At 40.3% G+C, this 20,871-nt stretch overlaps 1 protein-coding gene across 4 annotated transcripts in view; it reads right to left on the bottom strand.

Annotated features, from left to right (window-relative positions):
- FANCC (FA complementation group C) overlaps positions 1-20,871 on the bottom strand; it is a gene marked incomplete at its 3' end in the record, with an annotated part of 222,335 nt that overhangs the window by 178,274 nt on the left and 23,190 nt on the right. For all 4 annotated transcript variants that reach the window (XR_014796326.1, XR_014796327.1, XR_014796328.1 and 1 more), the window contains exon 2: positions 10,367-10,436. The remainder of the gene's footprint in view (positions 1-10,366; positions 10,437-20,871) is intronic.

Genomic DNA, 20,871 nt, shown 5'->3' with positions numbered 1-20,871 from the left:
CACTACTAAGAACAGTCCTCTGGCTTTCAGCAACCTGCTTGAAGCTGCAAAAAATTCACCAATCCACTGTTTGCATGTCTCCATGGCCTTGGCTGCAAGCGGGAGGAGCCAATCTCCCCTCTAAAGTATGTTAGCAGCATGAGGTCCAGAGCTGGGTCTGCAAACTTCCCCTAGCTAGCTGTCAATCTTTTTTTTTTTTTTAATCTCATACATCTTTCTTTCTTCCTTCCTTCCTTCCTTCCTTCCTTCCTTCCTTCCTTCCTTCCTTCCTTCCTTCCTTTCTTTTTTTCTTTCTTTTTATATATATTTTATTGATTTTTAACAGAGAGGAAGGGAGAGAGGTAGAGAGCTAGAAACGTTGATGAGAGAGAAACATCAACCGGCTGCCTCTTGCACACCCCCTACTGGGGATGTGCCCGCAACCAATGTACATGCCCTTGACCGGAATCGAACCTGGGACCTTTCAGTCCACAGACCGACGCTCTACCACTGAGCCAAACCGGCTTCGGCTAGCTGTCAATCTTACAGTCTATTTCTGAAAGGGATTTAGGCAGGGAGGTGCTGTTTAGCTTTCAGGGAATATGGTGGTTGTGTTTCCCTGCCCCAGAGCTGCTCCTCCGTGAGTGGCCCACAGTATTACTCTGCCTTCAGCTGGACAGAGGTCATTGTTCAGGGGGGCCCGCTGAAAACGTGAAGTTTTGATCATTTTCCCGTCCAGGGAAACAGTCTGCTCCCCAGGCTTAGTGGGACGGACAGACAGATCCTCCCCCAGTCCAGTCACTGAGACTGTTCAAACCTCAGTTTCAGTTTCCTCTGAAAAGCTCAAAATGCAGAGTGTGGCATGCAGGGCTCCTGAGAGTGGGGCAGGCTGCATCACCTAGGGCAGGGTTTTCTTCTTTTCCTGCCCTGAAGCTCCTCTCAGGAAAAAAGGCCATTTTGGTTTGGGGGACCCTACGACTAACTGCTCCTGCTTGCTGTTTTACCAAGTCTCCCCACAATGCTTCCCACCCTAGCCTCTCCTTAGGCTGCTGAAGTCCGTGTCCCCCTCCCTGCACCAAAGCTTCAGGTGTGTAGCTGCAAATGAAAACTCCTGTGCTCTGCGTAAAAACAAAACAAAACGGAACTGCAGCTTTCTCTCTGACCAGCTCCAGGCTCCACTGCAGTCAGCAGCCCTGCCGCCTTTCTCGGCTGGATGTGACATGAGCTGAGGTCTCGGCTCCGAACGCTGGGCTGTGGAGTCAGCCTGGGTTCAGGGTCTCTATCCTCTGAGGGAACTGATCCTCCCGCAGCCCAGTGCTACCCTTGTGACCTCATGCTTCTACTGGTCTCCAGGTGTTTTCTTTCCTTCCTAAAATAAGTCTCCTCCTCAGCTGGACCTCAGCTGGTAATTCCAGGTAAATGTTCTCCAATTTAGTTGTATTTCCAGTCTGGCCCGGGGATGAGGGGCAGGTCAAGTCCTCCTTTTCTGCTGCCATTTTTTCTCTCCTGAATATTTGTTTTTATCATATTGAATGTTCTCTCCTGAATGTTTGTTTTTATTGCATTGACTTTTTTTGGCACCTCCAACCTGCATCATGAAAATTTAAAGTGGTTAACATTTACTCATCCATTTAAACAATCCTATATAATATTCTATATAATAAAAGCATAATATGCAAATTGACCAAACGGCAGAATGACCAGTCGCTATGATGCACACTGACCACCAGAGGGCAGATGCTAAATGCAAGTGGTCAGTGCACTCCCATAGGTAGAGCACCACTCAGACTCATGAGGCCTGCAAGAGGGCGTAGGCCGGGCTGAGGGGACCACCCCACACACACCAGTGCACAAATCTCATGCATCGGGCCTCTAGTATAAAATATGACCTAACATAAGTGAATAAAAGAAATCAGGATAAAGATGTCCTAATCCATAGAATTTGTGAATATGTTATCTTGCATGCTAAAAAAGACTTTGCAGATGTAATGAAAGTAAGGATCTTGAGATGGGAACGTTATTCTGTATTATCCCGAAGGCCTCAATGCCATCACAAGGATCCTGTAAAGGAAGGAGGAAGACAGGAGAGTAAGAAAAGGTATGACAATGAAAGGAGAGGTGGGAGTGATGTGGGGCCAAGAGCCAAAGAATGCAGGCAGCCTCTAAAAGCTGAGGACAAAACACTCTCCCCTGAAGCAGCAGAAGGGCTCAGCCTTGCCAACACTTTGATTTTAGCCCAGTGAAGCTGATTTCAGACTTTTGCCCATCAAACTGTTAGCCAAGAAATTTGTGTGGTTTTTATACCTCTAAATTTGTGGTAATATATTACAGAAGTAATGAGAAACTAGTACAGGTTAGTATTAAAAAAATGCATCCTGATGGCCAGTGTTTGGCACCAATTGGCTCTATATATTTTTATGATTAACTCAAAACTGGCAAGGAAATCATGCCTCAATTTGATCAAAAGCTAAAGACAAATCAGTTGTAAGGGAGAAGCACAATCCTTCCTCTTAGTCTTTCCAAGGAAAAATCTCTCGGGCTGTTTATAAAAAGATGCTTTGCCTACTCAGGTACCGGAAAAATCTACCTATATATGTGGAATTTCCAATTTTAAAATATCCCAATAATAACTGGTTTCCTTCCAGACTGCTTTATGTTATTCAATAAGTATCTACCACTCATTCTTACATTCTTTTTCTTTGGTAATAAATTTCTTCATTTATTCCACTTTCTCCCAAATATCAAAATATTTTTTCTCTATATAGGAAGACCCCCCCCCCCCTTTTTTTTTTTTTTTTTGCTTTCTCCCTTGCTCCTTAGGTCAAAATCTTTAGTCTTATATTGTATCTGTAGGAGGGAGAAAGGGAAGGAAGCCTTAGAACTCAAAGTAATGACAACCACCACATCGAACTGGACGTAGGCCTCTGAACCTGGATTATCATTAATTAAAAATATCCGTTCTCTAACAAAGTATTATCAGCCAAATATGTGGCATACCAACATCAAATGAAAAATAGCAAACCTGTCAGCAATTCCCATGTATAAGGAATGTAATTTAACTTTTAATAATTTTAAAGATAAACTCTTTAACCAATATTTTTAAGAGCAGAGTCCGAAAATTATTCCAAAGTGTTCAAGCAAACAAACAATAATTTTCAATGCATTAGGATTTAGAAGGAGAAAACTAACCAGATTTACCTTAAATTTTAAAAAGGAAATTTGATAAACCAGCCTCAATGTGTATGTTATTTACATGGTGGCCTGACATTTAATTAGATCATGAAAGCATAGATTTTGAACCAGAACAATTTTAGGAATTGTCTAACTCAAATCCCTCAGCTCACAGATGAGGAGACTCAGACCCTCTATCAGTCACTGAGCCACCGAAACCTAGAATCACTCATTTGAGTGAGGACACTCGGAGTCCTGTGTTACAGAGCAGAAAAACAAACATACTAAAGAGAGGGAAAAGACCTTGACCCAGCTTTGCCAATCTCATGCTTCCAGTCTTTAGTCTATTTTACCAGTCTTCACTTTGAGATACACTTATCACTGGGGATATATAGTACAGAGATTGCCTAAGGAGTACACAGGCACAATTAGTTTTAAGACAATTTCTAGATCTTCAAATTTCATATGCACTCTTAGTCTGTTCAGGTTACTACAACAAAATACCACAAACCGAGTAGCTTATAAACAACAGAAATTTATTTCTTACAGTTCTTGAGATTGGAGAGTTGAAAAGCAAGGTGCCACAGATTCAGCACTTAGTGGGAACCTGCTCCCTCGTTAACAGACAGGAACCCTTTTGCTGTGACTTCATACATTGGAAGGGGCTACGGAGCTCTCTGGGGCCTCTTTTATAAAAGCACTGTTCCCATTCATGACCTAATCACTTCCTATAGGCCCTGCCTCCCAGTACCGTTCCTTTGGAGGTGACGTTTCAACAAATAAATGGGGGGATCCAGCAGAACACATTCAGTCAGTGGCATCATTCTCTTTCCTAAAAATTCTGTAAGAACAATTGAGGTCTAAGCCTTTCTTTTCCTCCCTCTACGGTGACAATCATTTTTCTCCCACTTTGTAGAAGGAAGCTGTGGTGTTGTGGTGTGTAATAAGAAATATGTATTTTGGTCTTTGTCCAAGTTTCCTGGCTCATAGTTTCCAAAACCCTTGGAATTTCCTAAGTGATAAGAGCAATGTGAGTATCTTTTGTTGTAATATTTGGTCTCTAGTTCTCAATACCTTCAGAGCAATAAGGTGAAAGGTTGTCTTATTCATAACAAGCCCCTTTCAATCAGATCTGAGTCTGTGTTAATGGTTTTGGAAAGTCCCTAAGGATGGAGGCTGGCTGCCAGGGTACCAACCAGGATTCATGGGTAGGAACTTTCAGTCTCAGCCCTTTCTCCTGAGGGTACTGGAGGTAGAATCAATCAAAAATGGCCAGTGATTTAATCAGCCATCCACAGGGTGAGGCCTCCACAGAAATCTCTGATCCATGGGGTTGGAAGAGCTTCCGGGCTGGTGAAAAAGAACATATCCACTTGCTGGGAGGGGATGCACCCCAAACTCTACAAGGACAGAAGCTCCTGTGCTTGGGGCCTGCTAGACCTCACCTTATGGTACTAGTATTTCTTCATCTGGCTATTTGTTTCCTTTAATATTTTTTGTAACAAACTGGTGATCTAATAAGTAACTGTCTTCCTGAGTCCTGTGAGCAGCCCTTCCAAATTCATCAGAACCAAGGAGATGGTCGTGGGAACCTCTGGTTTATAGCTGATGGGTCAGAAGCCTGGGTAACAACCTGGACTGTGACTGTCTCTGAAGCGAGGGAGAGAGGGCAGTCTTGTGGAACTGAGCCCTTTATCTGTGGAATCTAATACCATCTCTAGGTAAATAGTGTCAGAATTAAGTTAAATTGTAGGACCTTGCCTGGTATATGAGAATTGCTTGGTGTGGTAAACAGAAATGAAGAGAAATGTTCTGTGACAGAGTATTAAGAGTAGGAGACATCCAAGAAGGGAAGTATGTCTTCTCTTTAAGTTGCAAACCCAGGGATCCACACAGGAACCATTCAAACGACTAGCAATGATCCTTTTCTGAAGGCATCCACTGAAAATATCACCACCACCATCCCACCTGTCTCATTAAGAGCTGCTTTACAACTTTGTTTATATTTAACAGATTATTTTCAAAATTTTATAAAATATTAACATTATTTTAATCAATTATGTGCTAGAAATAGATAACTCAGTTCAGAAAATAAATAAATACACAATCTTAAATTATATAAATTATTGCAGAATCTTTTGTAAGTGTTGTATTCTTGTATTCACTGTATTCTACTCAGTCAGAAGCAATTTCTTCATCAGACTGTCCTGAATTTCTTCAACTTCCACACACTTGCCTGATTTCCAAATAAAAATGCACCTTTCCCTGCTTTCCTGAGGTCTCTGGGCCTTCTCTCTTTTGACACCCATGCTCTATTCCCATCCCTTCTCAGCTCATTTTAGATTTTCTCCTTCCATTCTTCTCCCTATCACCTTATTTTCTCTTGGCCTACTAAAAAACCCTTTCCCCATTATAAAAATCAATGTAAGTAAAACCCATTTCCTTGATCATGTCATCCAACTTCCTTGTTTCCCTTCACAGTCAAGCTTTTTGCTCACTGTTATCTCTATTTTCTCAGTAATCATTTGCTCCTACTTTCCAGAAATGATTTCTGCTGCCACCATTACGTTGAAGCTTTTTGGACAGAGGGCAAATGACAACATCAACTCTGTGCTACCAACCTTGGGATAGTCCAATATTAACTGTTCAGGCCTTACTTTGTTTACCTGCCCTGCGGCATCCAACAGTCTTGGCAGTACCTGCCCTAAGCACACTCTCCTTCCTTCATTTCACAGGCACCACTCTTCCTTTCTTCAATAGCTCCTACTAAGGCACCCCTCTGAGCAGAGGGCTCTTCTTCCTCTGGCTGTCATGCAATACCCAGGATTATCTGTCCTTAAAGTAGATTTTCAAATGTGTAAAACACACAGACACACTCATACATATCCCCACACACCAAATACCACAAAAGCCTGTCCATATGACATTTTAAAAGATGACATTCTCACCAAAATGTCCTTGCCTGGTAGACTTGTCTTGACCATTACCAAAAAGAGAAAACTCTAATTCTAAGTCCAAAGAGATAATGGCAGATTCCTTAGAAAACAATGAAAGACAGGGATATATTTGTTTCTCTAGATCAGGTGAATTCAAGGCAGTTGCTGACTCTACCACATACTATGACCTTAGGAACAAACGGAGGAGCAACTGTGCCCCATCTGAATTTGCCTTGCAAATATGCAAAAATTATACCATCAACCATTTCCAAAACGTGGGTTGGAATCATCAGTGCAATCAATTCACCTACCTCAATAGTTCAGATGAGAGTCAATGAGAAGGCCTGGTATGGGACACAGGGTAATACTAAATATTCAAAGACTAGAGGCCCGATGCACAAAGATTTGTGCAAGAATAGGTCCTCCTTCCCCTGGCTGCTAGCACCGCCTTCACTTCAGCCAGAGCCGCCTCTTACCTTGTTGTGTCAATTTGCATATTCCTTCCTTATTGGCTGTGGGTGCAGCCATCTTTGTCATGGAGTTATGGTCAAATTGCATATTCAGTCTTTATTAGATAGGATAATATACCATGTCTTAACTTATTCACTACCTCTCAACCATGAAAAAGGAAGGAAGGTGAGTTCAAACTGGTATTCAACAATGAACCACTTACACCATTCACTATTATTATTATGTCATGCCACTGATAGTAAGTTGTGCCACCCAAGCCTCTTTCTTGAGGCCTAGACTTGGCACCAAAACAGTCTGTTAAAAAAGAAACAAGGATGAGAAGGAGAAATGTGAGTTGCATAAAGGAGTGAGGCAAATCTCAAAAGTAATCCCAAAGCCCAGACTTTGATTTTTTTTTTTTATTCAATGAAAATGCCCAGAGAATGTACCATACTTTTAAACATTAATGTAACTATCACTGTTGACAGTGAATGAAGGTAGTTTGGCACCATAACCCCACTTAGTAATGGGGAAAAACAGAGGAACTAAGGTGCGAGTGATAGATGACAGGACAAATTCTGCCTATAGCCAGTCTGGGTAATTCCAAATATTTTACCTGCTATTTCTGGAATATTCACCTAAAAGGATCAAATGAGTACAGAATCAATGAGGCATAGTTTACACTACTTATTATAGATTAACCAAATTACTTGATCATTCTGTGACTGTTACTTTGATTCTGAACGTACTTTTCAAAGTTTTGTTTTAAACACTGTCTTTCTAGGGAACCATTTTGTTTACTGGAAATGCAAGTTTACCTCAATCTGTAGAAACACAATTTTAATGCACAGTGTTACGCCATAATATTAGATACAGGACAAATAATTCGTTTTATGTGAGTTAAGAATTTAATGAATGGCAATCACTTAACTATTTTGAACTGCCACTAGGCATCAAGTGAAACCTTTTCCAAAACACATGAACAGCTATTTCTGAGTTCCCCATACCTTTCTTTGTTCGTGCAATAAAATGTCAGTATAACAGAGCAATTGAGGAGGCTGACTCCAGGAGACAGGCTGCCAAGGTTTGAAGGCCCAACCTGCCACATATTAGCCCTGTGACCTTGAAAAGTTATTTCTCCTTTCTGCCCCTCAATTTCTGTATCTGTAAAATGGAAAACATAGTAGGATTACTATGAATGATAAAACGTATAAATATACAGAAAGCACTTAGACCTGTGCCTGGCACATTGTCAGCATTCAAAAAATGTAAGCTATTATCATTAGTTATTGCATTTCTAATGGAAAAAGAAAAATGCTGATGGCTTTCTCAAAGATTTCTCCACCAGAAATAATCTCTCTTGCCTGTCAGCAAAACTGCTCATGAAAGCAAGGGAGTCAACAGTGAGAATAAGCACCTATGTCATGCACAGGCTGTGCACCACACAAGCCTGAAAGCCCCAAAGTTGTTTGCTTTACGATACCACAAATATTAGAGTCAGAGGTTTCAAGATTTTGCTAAACCACTTCCAGCTACATTCAGAAGACGGTAATATAACATGGTTTGGTTGACTGTCAAGTCATGGGTTGTATAAACACTAGTTTACAACAAAATGACTGTAAAAGTGGTATGGTTCTTATTGGTTATATTTGAAGCCTTTTATTTTTCTAGCTGTAAATAACAGGGAGAGAGCAAGAACCAAATTTAAATAAACTGTAAGTTTCTCAACAGAACTTAGAAACTTCAGTTCAGCCTCTTTATATGTGCAAGATCAAACACTGTATACTTTATAATTTGAAAACCAAACACATCACTAGCAAACTAGGTTCCAAACCTAGCTCTATCACTATTAGCTGTATAGCCCAAATATTGCATATCTCTCTCTCTCTCTCTCTCTCTCTCTCTCTCTCTGTCTCGATAAGAAAGAAGTAATGATACTAATCTCTTAGAACTAAAAAGAAGATTAAATGAGACAAATGTTGATAATAAATAGTAGTTGTAACTGTCAATAAATAATTCAGGAAAATATCATTTACTCTAGCTTCCCTCGTCTCCCCCCTCCCCTCCCCCGAACACACACACACAAAGTATACACAACAAAGAAAAAAGAATCTGAGCCAGGAAATATGGGGAAAAGCATAAAAATAAAATAATTTAAGGTTCCTTCTATGAGGGGGAGGGGAGAACTATGGTACTCAGGAAAAAGTAAAGATAAATAAACGCTACACTGACAAGCAAAGAAGTGTGAGGAAGAGTCATAGATATTTATTAAATAACACAAAGAAATATGGAAACAATGTATTTCTCAGTCATTATCAGAGATGAAGTCTATGTAAATAGAAACTCCAAGGATGATGTAACTATAATGCAGTAACATACCCTACCAAAGTAGGCTCTGAGATACTATAATTTAAAATTATTATAAACTAGCCAAAACCGGTTTGGCTCAATGGATAGAGCGTCGGCTTGGGGACTGAAGGGTCCCGGGTTCGATTCCGGTCAAGGGCATGTACCTTGGTTGCCGGCACATCCCCAGTAGGGGGTGTACAAGAGGCAGCTGATCGATGACTCTCTCTCATCGATGTTTCTAGCTCTCTATCTCTCTCCCTTCCTCTCTGTACAAAATCAATAAAATATATTTTTAAAAATAAATAAATAAATAAAATAAAATAAAATTATTATAAACTAAGTAAACTAATATTTGGAGGAAACTTAAAATAGAATGCAACGGTTGGGAGTGGGGTGGAGGGGAACAATGGGGGGAAAGGGAACATTTGTAATACTTTGAACAAATACAATGTCATAAATTCTATGGATTTTACACTTACCATTAACATACTTTATGTTCTTTATGTTATGTATTTGGGATAAAAGCATTTAAAAATAGTAATAATGCCTAGTAAAGGAAATGAATAATCTACACATCAAGAAACTCTATTGTTTCATTCAACAGATATCTACTGATTGCTGACTACTAAATAAAAAAGAATTTAATTTTATATATAATTTTAAAAAGCAGAGTAAAACAAAGGAATACCACTTTTTACCTATAAAATTAGCAACTAAAAAATAATTCCAAAGTTGGCAAGAATTCAATTAAATAGTCACTATTATACAGGTTTGTGGGAGTGTAACTGGTACAAATTTTCAGGAGGGTAAGTGGGAAAGTATATAAAAAGCTTTGAAAGTGTTTATGTCCTTTTACCCATTAATCCACTTCTAGGCATTTAGTCTGAGGAAATAACCAGAGATGTACACAATAACTGACATAAAAGGATGTTCACTGCATATTTATCAAAGTAAAAAGCTGCTAATAATCTAAATCTCTAACAGGAATTAATTAAACAATTTGTCATCTAGTCATATAAAGGAACACAATGAACCACTACTCTCATTTGAAAAGAAATTATTTGAGGGAAGAAAAAATGACTATTCTAAACTATGTACAGTAAGATTGCAATTTGCTTTTATACATACAAATATATACATATACAACCAAAAACTGGAAAGCTAAATATCACACTGTTAACAATAGTTTTCTCTGTGTAATGTATTTTTAGTTTTCTTAATTATATATTTTTTGTATTATTCTTCAAATTTCCAGTGTAATCATATATTATTTTTATAATGCAGTGGTCTTTGTGGTTTGCATCCTAAACATCTACTCCACGTATATCAACGAGGGTAAACTCACACCACTTGTCCGTAACAATGTCCTGACCACAAAGTTAAAAAGAGACATCTACTTTATGCAGTTCTTAAGCCACCTCTAAATATGGATATTGTTTGATTATTTCTAGGAGTGCTAAAATATCGACTTCAGTATTTACATACAAAAATCTTAATTATCATCCATCTTCCACTTTGCCCTTCGCAGGTAAGGTTGGATAAATGGCAGTACTGTATTAAAAAAACAAAAACAAGAAACAACTTACCACAACAAAAAAGCTAGGTTATAAAACACAAAATAAGACAAGATAAAGCAGCATCAAGTCAACACTATAAAACATCATGGACAAAATCAGAAAAGACAAGAGGAACATGGGAGTCTGGAAATAAAGTTGAGGGTTCTGTGACTCGATACTAAGAATATACTAAATCTAACATAAGTGGCTGAAATCACAGAGGAATTTTAATTGCCAAATGGAAATAATTTTTAAAAGCAATTACGCAATGCCCTTTTAAAACAGCCTCCTAAAATTGGGATGTCTTGGGGGCTGGCCACCATTAAGAATTACCACATAGAAAATTTGAAGATGGAGGCTTAGGCAAATGCCTGTACTTGCTGCCTCTCGAAACCACATCAAAATTACAACTAAATACACAACAATCTCACCTAAAACTGCTGGAAAGCTGGCTGAATGGAAGTCCTACAACTAGAGAAGTGAAGAAAGCACACTGAGACTGGTAGGAGGTGCAGAGTCATGGAGGTGACTGATCAGGCACCCACATGTGCCACTTTTTTAATCAGGAGGGAAATCATCTCTGCAGAGGCCGCCCAGGGGAGCAAGGGGTCTCAGCCTGACACCAGACCCCCAGCCCAGTGTCTCAGAGCTGGAAAAAGAAGTCCATACAGGCAGTAAGAATTACGGGCTGTAAAAAAACAGTGAGGACTAGGGCTCAGTGACACAGAGGCTGCTGGAGACCCAGCTGTTCCTCTTACAAGGCTTCACCACAAACTGAACTTATAAGGTCTTGCTACCTCTGAGCTCTAGCACCAGGGTGAAGCTACGGGAAACACAGACACATATGAGGAGGAACTAGACTGTCCAGCATCAGGTCAGGAACTTGGAGACAACTTTCTCCCAGATTGGGGTGTTCGCAGGTGTTCCTATGCTGAGACCTCCCCAGTCGTAGCGCTGACTAGCAGCCATTTCTGTTTGCTCCACACTGGTGATTCCCTAAGACCCCACCTCATCCAATTTACAACCCCACCCAAGCTGTGTACAATGACTTTTGCATATGAATGGCCTGTTCTTGCTCAGGCTAAAATCTCTCAAACAAGCTGCAACTAGGTCAGGGAGCCCCAAACCTATAAGTAAAAGGCCCAAGACCCGGCACCAGCACCAGCCTGCCTTGTTTCATAGCTGGGCCTCATCTGGGCACTTCCAAACCAAATATAAATCTACAGATCTCTCTGCAGCTTCTGCTGGGTGGCCCCAGGCAGTGCCTGACTTTGCACCTCCCTGGAAACCCAAGAGCCAGTGTACCAAGTGTGAGACCATACCAGATTACAACTCTACACATTCATAAGCAACACACGCAAGGGACAGACTCAATGAGCACCAAAGCCCCATTGAAGCAAGTTCTGCTCCATAGGGGTGTCTCGTGCATAGGAGATCTCCCACTGTAGTCACAGCTGGTCCTCACAGCCAATTTGCCTGGAGGTCAAGTCCTCCCAGGGACACCAATAGCAACAAGACTGTACTCACAGCCCACAAAGGGATGCATCTATAGCTCCCAGCTCAGGTGCAGGGGAGGCTGAGAAGCTGAGCCTCTGGGTCCTATAGAACACCTACTACACAAGGCCACTCTATCAACTCAAGGAGACATAGTAGCTCTACCCAATACACAGAAACAAACACAGGGAGGCAGACAAAATGCAGAGATGTCACAAATGGAGGAAAGCAAACTACTGGATATAGAGTTTAAAACCATGGTTATAAGGTTACTCAAGAATCTTCTAGAAACCTCAAAAAAAAAAAAAAAAAAAATGGAAAAGGGCCAGTCAGAAGTTAGACATACACTGACTGAAATAAAGAATAATATACAGAGCCCTGACTGGTTTGGCTCAGTTGGATAGAGCATCAGCCAGTGGACTGAAGGGTCCCGGGTTCAATTCCAGTTAAGGGCATGTATCTTAGTTGTAGGCACATCCCTAGGAGGGGGTGGGCAGGAGGCAGCTGATCGATGTTACTCTCTCATTGATGTTTCTAACTCTCTATCCCTTTCCCTTCTTCTCTGTAAAAAATTAATAAAATATAAAATTTTTTAAAAAGAATAATATATAGGGACTCAACAGTAAAGTAGAAGATTCTGAGAATCAAATCAATGATTTGAAATTTGAGGAAGCAAAAACACCCAACCAAAAGAGCCCAAAGAAAAAAATAATCCAAAAATATGAAGATAGTCTAAGGAGCCTCTGAGACAACTTTAAGCATACCAACACTCGCATTATGGGAGTGCCAAAAGAAGAGAGAGAACAAGATATTGAAAACCTATTTGAAGAAATAATGACAGAAAACTTCCCCTACCTCGTGAAAGAAATAGACTTACAAGTCCAGGAAGCACAGAAAGTCCCAAACAAGAGCAACCCAAAGAGGACCACACCAAGACACCATAATTAAAATGCCAAGGGCTAAAGACAAAGAGAGACTCTCAAAAGCAGCAAGAGAAAAGCAGCTACTTACCTATAAGGAAATGCCCATAAGATTCTCAGCTGATTTCTCAACAGAAACTATGCAGGCCAGAAGGGAGTGGCAAGAAATATTCAAAATAATGAATAGCAGGACCCACAGTCAAAATTACTCTACCCAGTAAAGCTATCATTTAAAATTGAAGGTCAGATAAAGAGCATCACAGACAAGAAAAAGCTAAAGGAGTTAATCACCACTAAACCAGTATTATATGAAATGTTGAAGGGTATTCCTAAAGAAAAGGAAGAAGATAAAAAATATGAACAACAAAATGGCAACAAATACATATCTATCAACAATTGAATCTAAAAATCAAAATAAACAAGAAATCTAATGAACAGAATAAAGTGATGAATAAAATAGAATCAAAGGTATGGAAATGGAACAGATTGATGATTCTCAGAAGGATGGGGGGTGGAAGGGTGAGGAGAGATTAAACAAAGACCTTATATGCATATATGCATTACCTATGGACACAGACATAGGGTGGCCAAGGCCTGGGGCAGGGCAGGAACTGGGTGGAGGGGGGCAATGGGAAAAAAAGAGGGACATCTGTAATAATCTCAAGAATAAAGATTTTTTTTTTTAAAAGAAGAATTATGGCATAGCTTTGTAAGACATAATGCCCTCAGGGAACAGGTAGCTATATGGTTTTTATTTGACATTTAATGGCTTGTGATTTAATCTGGAAAAATGCTAAGAAAATAGAAAATATCCCTAGTTACTGGTATTTTTCAAAAATGAATTATTTTTTAAATGAATTTTTAAAGGTAACATGGATACATTATAAATCACTTTAAACACTAAACAATTCATTCCTGATTCATTTCTATAAAAATACATAAAATATACTAAGGTTATTACAGGAAGCCAATAGCTTCCTCCTCAAGAAGCTTTTTCCTTCGACTGAAATAAGAAGTATGATGATAATGATTACATAACAATTATTGTTATAGCAGCTAACACTTACACAGTGCTCATTCTGTGCCCGGGACAATTATAATAGCTTTAGACATAGCTCAATCTCCACAACCCTATTTTATAGATGAGAAACTGAGGCAATGGTCACACATCATGAGAGACAGAGACAGTAACTGAGAAATCATTGATAACATGTCACAGAAGGAAATGGAGGAGAAATAAAAAGAGGAATTTTTTTGTTCTTATCCATATTAAAAGCAAATTTTTTAGGAACCTCAACCTAAAATCTTTGGCTTATTTCTTTAAGGAAGAACCATCACTTTATTCTGAGCATTTGCATTAATCATTTATGTCCACATGGTTTAATTCCTCTCTCAGGACTCGAACAACCGATCCCACGCCACATCATCAGTGTCATCAGTCTCTTTCTAAGATACTCACTGGGCCTTCCAACTGTCAGAGACAAACTCTCTGTCTGCTGTTTCTACTTACACATCCCAAACTTACCCACCCAAACTTCTGTGAGGAAACCACAGACAATGTCTGCTTCTGCCAAAGGATAAAGGAAACAAAATGTTTTCCACACAGTTAAAAGAATTCCATTTGTCAGATCAATCTGATGCTGTTGGATGAACTGAACACTTCATCTGACCACCTTACTACCCACTATTTAATAGAAAATCACATGATTTCCAAAATGGAAACCATTCAAATTGCCTTCAAAAATTAAACCAGAAATATTTATTTTTGGTCAACAACAAAAAAGCGCAGTTCTAGGCAGGAGCTGCATATCTATAACATACTTTTTTTTTTTGCCCAAATATAAATTTATTTCTATTTCCTTTGTCACATAAAAATTCAAGATATATATCCAAGATAAATATGCCTGATAAAATTTTCTTAAAACCATTGCTATGCAGAAATAAAATCAGGCTTTCCAATTGATAAATATCCCCCATTTTCCCAAATGCAATTCATAATCTCTCTCATGAGCTCTGACATTTCTCGACTGCACAGATTTCCCGGTTACTAAAAATCTATGTATTAGGAGAGGTTTATATGACATAAAAGTAAAATGTTTGGTATTTAATATTAAAAAAGAGAATGAAGAATTGTTTCTTTTAATCTAAAAACATTATTGCTTTCTCCAAAACGTAGGCTAATGTTTCCGCAAGAAGAATAATTTGTAAAGTAGGGTTTATTTACAATTTCACAGCCCAAGTTGAGCATGTCTTTTTTTTTTATATAAGATGATCTGTCTTTGCTAAGACCATATGTAGGAGAAACCTCAACTTTCCATGGCTAGCATAATAACTATTTGTTCCAGCAGATCTTAAATAGTTATAAAGAAGATGTCCATGTACTTTATTTACCTACCCACATACTTGAAACCCACTGGACCATTTCAAGGCCGTGACCTAATCTTAGCCTGCGCTGATATTCACTGGCAAGCTGTACTTTCATACAGATATCTGTGTCTTTGTATCCTACGTAAATTTCCTTTTACAGGTTCTCCTATAGGAAATAGTTACAGCACTTACACATGGTTCCTGGTATCCTGCATTACCAAGCTCTTGCCATGACACATATTTTCTATGCTCTTCAGCCTTGATTAGTTTGTTGAGTATTTACATCCAGTGCTTCTAGTTGACCAGTCTTATAGAACTTCACTCTTATTTCAAATCATACTCCTCTTTCTTCACTGTTTTCTGTTCCTCTAAGAGTTTCATTTCATCTAAGTTTCATTTCAACTATGGTTTCTCCTTTTATATTTTTTCAGTGTGTCTCTACAGTTTCTAAAAAAACACACAAAACTACATAGGTTCAGCCTTTCCCTTTTAATTTTCTGAAACATTAAAATGCCTACTGAAGTAAATGCACAGAAGTATATATAATTCTTATATGCAGCACTATCTATCTGTCTCTTGCCAGAAGTATACAGAAATGAACAGGTACAGTCATCCCTCAGATTCTGTGGGAGTCTGGTTTAGGAACCCCAGCAGATACAGAAATCGCAAATGCTCAAGTCTCTTATTATAAAACAGTGTATTTGTATAACCTTTATTTGCATATAAACTACAGCAGGGTATGCCTACACATCACTTCAAGTCGATTCAGTAAAGTGCTCAGTGTATGACAAATTCAAGTTTGCATTTTTATTTATTTATTTACTTTTAATATATTTTATTGATTTTTCACAAAGAGGGAGAGACAGGGATAGAGAGTTCGAAACATCGATGAGAGAGAATCATCGATCAGCTGCCTCTTGCACACCCCCTACTGAGGATGTGCCCGTAACCAAGGTACATGCCCTTGACTGGAATTGAACCTGGAACCTTTCAGTCCGCAGGCCTACGCTCTATCCACTGAGCCAAACCGGTCCCGGCTCAAGTTTGCATTTTTAAAATTTCTAGGTTTTATTTCCCTGAATATCTTTCTTTTAATCCTCATTTGAGAATTATTTATTTGTTTATTTATTTATTTATTATTTTTTATTTTATTTATTTATTTATTTTGAGAGAGAGAGAGAGAGAGAAGGAGAGAAGAAAGGAGAGAGAAACATCAATGTGAGAGAAAAATCAATAGGTTGCCTCCCACATGCACCCCGATCTGGGATTGAACCTGCAACTGGATATGTGCCCTGACAGGAATCAAACCTGCATCCTTTTTGGTACATGGAGCAATGCTCAAACCAACTTGTAGTGGGCAGGAGGAGCACCCACCCACTCTGTTCTTGGCTCTAATTTCTGGGTTTTTAATTCCTTTACAAGAACTATAGTCATACAAAGTAAATAAATATCAGTAAAAGCCAACTGGCAAAATCACTGTTGTCCTAATTTTCTTTTACTGAGTACATTCAACACTGCTGTCATCTGTGCAGTCAAGCAATGTATATTACTGAAGTGTAAGAATCATTCTTGCACCACTAAGGTAATCCAAAAGCTGTTCCAGGAGAGCACAGAGGTACAGAAATATCAGATATAATTTCAAGTGCTATAAAACACAATGATTCTACATTTTGGTTGCAGGCTTTAAAAATACTATAGTATATGTGTTCTTTTGTTTTTGTTAATCCTCACCCCTGAAACACACACACAATCTCCAATCAGGACACACACGATTTGGTTGCTACATGCCCATCAATGGCTGCCCTGGGAAAGAAACAATAGGAACAGGGGCATAGGGATATTTTTCCATTAAATTTTAGAGAGAGTAAAAGGGAGGGGGAGAGAAACATTGATGTGAGAGAAACACATTGATTGGTTACCTCCCACATACACCCCAACCAGGGTTGGTGAACATCCCCTTAATGATAATCAAACCTAGGACCCTTCAGTCTGTGGGCTAATGCTCTATCCACTGAGCTATACCAGCAAGGACAATATATGTGGTTTAGAGGAATATCCTTATTGTCATGTCTGAGACTAGTTTTTGTTTTTTTTTTAATTCAAGTGCTAACAAGTCTGAGTTTATAGGCACACACCATTGACCCTGCTTTTAAGTTGATTTTAATAACCTTAAAAGTACTCTTTTTTTTAGCCCTGACCTGAGAATATATTTTTATTGATTTTTTAGAGAGACAGAAAGGGTGTAGGAGAAACAGAGAAGCATTAACTTGAGAGAGAAACATCCGTCAGTTGCCTCCCATACACATCCGAACCAGAAACTGAAACTGCAACCTTTTGGTATAAGGGACGACAGTCCAACCAACTGACCAACGCTGGCCAGGGCAAGAGGACTCTTATAAAGCAACAAAACTGTAGAGAATTAAAGTCAATTAATAACTAGATTCTAAAACCTATTGAATTTTTAACTAGACAATATCAAAATCCTTACAATTTGTAAAGAGCAATAATAAAACTTGAAATTTTTCCAGTTTCAACTAGGATTTCTCCAAAGATTAAAAAATTAGGGAATTCTGTCTGGATCATCTGTACATCCCTTTAAATGCTTTTTAAACAATTATTCTACTGCTAGATGTAAGGTTATGTATAATAAATACAGACACTCAGATCACATTTTAATTAAAAAAAATGCCTAATTCAGTACTGATATTGTTATCCATATTTAACTGTCTTGGAAACAAAACCTTGTTTTCTGAGCCCCAGAATAGGTCCTATCCCTTAGTCCAGTGGTCGCAAACCACGGTTCGCAAGCCACATACGGGCTCTTTGACCCCTTGAGTGTGGCTCAGCGTTAGAATCACTTCTTCAAAAGAGACTCTCCCAGGCCCAAAACCGACTTCTGTGCATGGGCCACAAAGTTTCAATCGCACTGTACATGCGCGTTTTGCACGTGGTATTTTGTGGAAGAGCCACACTCAAGGGGCCAAAGTGCTGCATGTGGCTCTCGAGCCCGTTTGCTGACCCCTGTCTTAGTCAATGCTTCACCTACCTTCAAACAAAAGTTACTTACAATGCAGCTCTGTTTATCACCAATGTAAACATCTCTATATACTCTAAACTTAGCTCCTTCTGAAAGACTTTCCATTTTATCTCTCCTTTATTCGCAATATGTGTCCTTGATATCACTTTCTTTCGGTCATGTTGTTTTACCTTTGCTGAAATATTTTTCTGCATCTTCTACATGGGCTGGTCCTTTCTCCCACAAGGTGGCCTATCTTCTGGGAAGTGGGGACTTACAAGTAATACTAGAGGCCCGGTGCACGAAATTCATGCACTGCAAGGGGGAGGGGGTGTCTCTCAGCTCAGCCTGTACACTCTTCAATCTGGGATCCCTAAGGAATTGTCTGAATGCCTCTCACGATCCAGGACTGCTGGCTCCCAACTGCTTGTCTGACTGCCTGCCTGATTGCCTCTAACTGCTTCTGCCTACCAGCTTGATCACACCCTAACTACTCCCTGCCAGCCTGATAGACGCCTAGCTGCTCCCCTGCCAACCCGTTCACCCACAAATGCCCTCCCCTGCAGGCCTGGTCATACCCAACTGTCTTCCACTGCCGGCCTGGTCGCACCCAGCTGTTCTCCCCTGCAGGCCTGTCCCCCCTCAACTGCCCTCCTTCCCCTGCAGGCCTGGTCCCCCCCAATTGCTCTCCCTCCCCTGCAGGCCCAGTCACCCCCTAACTGCCCTCCCCTGCAGTCTGTTCCGCCCCAACTGCCCTCCCCTGCCGGCCTGGTTGCCCCCAAATGTCCTCCCCTGCCAGCATGCTTGCCCTTAACTGCCCTCCCCTGCAGGCCTGGTCACTGCTAACTGCTCTACCCTGTTGGCCTGATAGCCCACAACTGCCCTCTCCTGCCAGCCATCTTATGGTGGCCATGTTGTGACCATATGGGGTCAGCCAGTTTGTGACTACATGAGGGTGGTCATCTTGTGCGAGGGTATGATGGTCAATTTGCATATTATGTTTATTATATAGGATTCTTGTAAGTCTCTGCACACAAAAGCCAATTGATACAAGTATCCAACTGATTCTATGGTCTCCCAAACACAAGAAATCAAAAAGGAATTAGATTCCCTAATATCTTGTTTTATATTAACAATTAGCAGGAGGCATATTTACCTCCCCCTTTCTTTTTTCTTTTTTCCTTTCTTTTTTTAATATATTTTATTGATTTTTTACAGAGAGGAAGGGAAAGGGATAGAGAGCTAGAAACATCAATGAGAGAGAAACATCGACCAGCTGCCTCCTGCACATCCCCTACTGGGGATGTGCCTTCAACCAATGTACATACCTTTGACTGGAATCGAACCTGGGACCTTTCAGTCCACAAGCCGCCGCTCTATCCACTGAGCCAAACTGGTTTTGGCACCTCCACCTTTCTTACCTCACTTCATCTTCCTGTCCTTGTCCAATAAAAAACTGCATCATTACAATCAAGCAGAAGGAAAAATCTCATTAGCATAAGTCTGATTAAGAAAAAGGGAGAAGTCTGAGAAATCACAAATAGTAAGGGGGATATAAGAAAAAATGGTCGCTGAAACCGGTTTGGCTCAGTGGTTAGAGCGTCAGCCTGTGGACTGGAGGGTCCGGGTTTGACTCCGATCAAGGGCATGTACCTTGGTTGGGGGCACATCCCCAGTACAGGGTGTGCAAGAGGCAGCTGATCGATGATTCTCTCTCATCGTTGTTTCTAACTCTCTGTCCCTCTCTCTTCCTCTCTCTGAAAAAATCAATAAAATATACATATTTTTTTAAAAAGATGGATTGAGACAGATCAAGATGGCGGCGTAGGTGAACAGCTGGTCTGCCGCTCGCACAACAATTTAAAGAAATTAAAACTAATACAAAGAACATCTATCATCCAAAACCACGGGAAGGCTGGCTGAAAGAGAGGGGAGCGCAAGCGCTGAAAAGCTGAGGAGCCTAGGTACGGAAGCACGCGAAACAGGCTGGTGGAGAATTGGGCTGATGGTGAATCGGCTGGTGGCGGGCGACTGGGCCCGAGGCACGGCTTTTCTTTTCAACCCGAAAGGAAACAAGCTCCCTAACACTTTGAAATCCAGTTTCTGGGGTCACGTGGGGGACCCAGACGCCTATGGGGAGAAGCTGGGCCATCGGGGCCGAAGTGAGGGAGACTCTTGCAGAGGTGCGGCAGCAATCATTGTGTACTGCCCTGGATCGCAGGGAAGCAGGACTTGGAAACTTGAGGGCTGGGACAGCCACTGCTGTTAGCCACGCCCAACCTAGTGATGTCCTGAGACCCTGCCCCACTCTGAGGCCCCACCCCACCCTGAGGCCCCGCCCGCAGATTCTATAGACCTGCCCAGGCACCACAAAGCTACTTTTACATATGAATGGCCTGTATTGAGGCCATATAAATAAACTGTAGCTACAGCAAAAAAACAAAAACAAACAAAAAAAACGCCAAGACCCAAGCAAACAGGAGAAAACTGTAGTTCTCGCTGTAGCTCCTGAACTGAATCCCACTGGAGATTCAGAAGCCAGTATTCCTAGTGGTCAATTTCAACCACTCACACCCATAAGTGACACATTCGGGAGACGGACTCAGTGAGCACCAAAGCCCCACTGAAACAAA

This window comes from Pipistrellus hanaki (assembly GCF_964339955.1).
Source record: "Pipistrellus hanaki genome assembly, chromosome: 11".
Lineage (NCBI taxonomy): Eukaryota > Metazoa > Chordata > Mammalia > Chiroptera > Vespertilionidae > Pipistrellus > Pipistrellus hanaki.
Note: the sequence above shows the minus strand (reverse complement) of the source record. Positions and strands in the feature narration are given on the sequence as shown.